Source organism: Cariama cristata, unplaced genomic scaffold (assembly GCF_000690535.1).
Source record: "Cariama cristata isolate BGI_N322 unplaced genomic scaffold, ASM69053v1 scaffold36693, whole genome shotgun sequence".
Classification (NCBI taxonomy): domain Eukaryota; kingdom Metazoa; phylum Chordata; class Aves; order Cariamiformes; family Cariamidae; genus Cariama; species Cariama cristata.
This window is the reverse complement of record NW_009610785.1, coordinates 25,956-28,896: the sequence shown is the minus strand read 5'-3', so window position 1 is coordinate 28,896 and position 2,941 is coordinate 25,956.

Here is a 2,941-nt window from a genome sequence, read left to right as displayed (position 1 = left end):
GGGTTCCAGACCCTCCCCTAAAGCCATTCTTTCCTAGGGTTGTGAATTATGATCTCTTTGGTGGGCAGAGGGAATGATCTAGATTAACTAAGGTCACTACTAGTCAAATGAATTCCAGAGAATAATATTGCTCTCTTCGATGATTTCTGCACTAGGATCATGTGTTTGTCACAGCTGCAGGAATGGGGATCACCTAGAATTGGGGTGTGTCTTTTCTTTTTAATTTTTTAACTCTTAGACCTAAATACTTCTCCTGAGCACACCCTTTTAGTCCGTGCATACCTAAGGGCAGGCTGTAATTCCAGCTGAGCTTTATGGGTTTTGATTTTTTTACTCTCCCCCTGTTTGCCTTTTCTCAGGCCCCCACAGCCACACCTGAATAGTGCAGTAGTAGCACTGATCCACATAGACTTTACTGGTATTTCAAGCAAAAGCTTGCAGCCTTCCCTCTAGAGCTTTGGGGAAGGATGCTGACACTGAGTATACCAGCAAATATCTGCTTTAGTTTTCCCCATTTTTGTTAAGATCCAAAATGGACTGTTTTCAATTTGAGCTGATACATAATTTCCCAAAATCAATGCATTGTTTGTATTTAAAAAAAAAAAAAAGCAGCTCAGATTTTAAATTTGTTTACAGAAAATACCTAGGTTGTAGCAAAAGAGCCAAAGACAGAACTTGTGTTGTTAAAACTAAGCACAGCAATTATTGATGGACTCTGAGCAGTGGATGTCGCATGGTTCCCGTTGAAGGCCTAATCCTGAGAGGTACTTTGCACCTTCAACTTCCTATGGTAGCTGAAAGAGCATTCAAACACCTGGCAGGATGAGGACTCTCAGCGAGTGACCCGAGGTACCGTTTCTACTCCCTCTCTTTGCTTTCACTTGAATGCTTCTGCTGGGAAGCACCCATGTGCATGGCCAGAGCAGAATGCCCTCCTTCTAGGAATTTAGCGAAGCCTCTTGCCTCAGGGAAATGTTTATTTGGTGGAAGTTCTGTGGGATATTTTTTCTTTACATGCTATAATGAATGAGTGAATGGTATGGAGCAGAGTCGCAGCAAGGCAGAACCATGTAGAGACCCAACAGCTGAGGGGGAGCCAGGAGTCTGGCATCTCTGCCTTGACGAGGCAACTTGCAACGCTTTCGTGATGGCGTGGGGAGGCAAGGCTCCCATGGCACTTACTTAGTATGGCAGTTCCTTTTGGGTGTAAGGGCTGTGGTTTACTTTTGTGTGTGTGTGTGTTGGGACTGTCTTGCTGAAGATGGTGGGGGTGGTATGAAAACTTAATCTTGTACAGAACAAGTGAATAAATTGTTTCAAAGTTTCCAATATGCTTTTTTCCATCTCCTTACCTCTAGTTTCATGATTTTGTTTTCAAGAATTTGTGTTTCAGCTTGGATGATCATCTCTTGATCATCTGTTTCTTGAGTGAGTAATGAATTATTTACTGTTTTAACTAGTCTCTTAAATGGTAAGTAAATTACAGCTCTGTTTCTAGCTGTTCTGGTAGAATCACATATTCTCATTCAGTGTGCTCCTGCTGATGCTTGAAGTTGACATCTGCTGGAAAGAACACACGGGGATTCAGACCCTGGAGCAACGGCGTGATCCTGCATGGTCCTTCACAAAGGTAAAATAATGGTGTTAATCCCCAAAGCCAGGATGGATATGCAGTGAGTGCTTACAGCTGCTTTTGTTGACTGCAGAGTTTACTGGGGTTCAGGTATTAGCTGAAATTTGGGAAAAAGAAAATGAACGTGCTCTAGATGTGGGAGTCCCTGGTACCATCCCAGTGTAATTCCCTGTTTTCCTGCAGCTGTAGTCCCATTCGTTAGTGCAGTTCACTTCCATCTAATGCTGCTAATTAGTCCCAGCTCTAATGCTGCTCCAGCAATCTCCCTTTTGGAAAAGAGTCAACAGCTAAAATGAACAGTCTTATTTTTTTAACTTTGACTCTGACATGGCATCTTTTTGTAAAGCCAAAGAGACTGCTGTCATTAATAAAGAAAAACCAACTTTTGATTGGAACCACTGCATTTTTATTCTGTACTATAAATAGAATTCCCCTCTATTTCCCATTCCCTTACACAAGTAAATGAAACATGTAGCTGCATGTAACTCCATCCAGTAAAATACCAGCACAAATGGCTTTTAACCATGAGGTAAGCTAACTGTGTTTCGAAGGCACTCTGCGTTTGATTACAGCTGCATGCTTTACACTACCCTCTTGTGTTTCGCAATACTGCCATCTCTTCACGTACTTTTTGTTGACCTCTGTGGTATGTGAATCCTCCTCCTGGAACTACGTCTGATGCCATCAAATTACATCTGCTTCACCCTTCCCCAGCAGCATAGGCACGTAGGTGAACAAAATTATGGTGTTTAGGTATTAATGTGGTGATACTGAACTGAGATGTGTAGTACACCTTTGTTTTTACAGAGCTGGTTTTCTGGGAGGACGATCTCATTACTTAGTTGTCCACAATGAAACTATCCAGCTTACCAACATGCAGCTGACGTAACCAGCTCCTGCTGGTTACTACCCTTGGAGTCATCTTGACCTTCAGTCTCTCTAGTGACTGCTGTATACAGCTTTTTATGCGACTATGTGAGTGTATGTTGAGGAAACTGCAGGTTCTACTGAGTCTTTGGATTTCAGGTACTTCGCTGTCCTAAGGCTTTTTGTCTTGTATTTTGTTAGGTTGAGTGATTGGGTAGAGATGAAGGCGGGGAGAAGGTTTTGCTGTAGTCGTGACAAATGTGTTTTCCACTACTGGTGGTGCTTTTTCTGCAGTGTATGACAGCAAGGAGCGTGGCTTTGTAGCATGGCTGAGGCAGAGGCTCTAGCATTTTGGAAGACACAAAGGAGGGCAAGGATTTGCAGTGATCTGATAGTCTAACAAGTGGTGCAGCTCTGACTAGCTGCTCTTTAGAAAAGTTT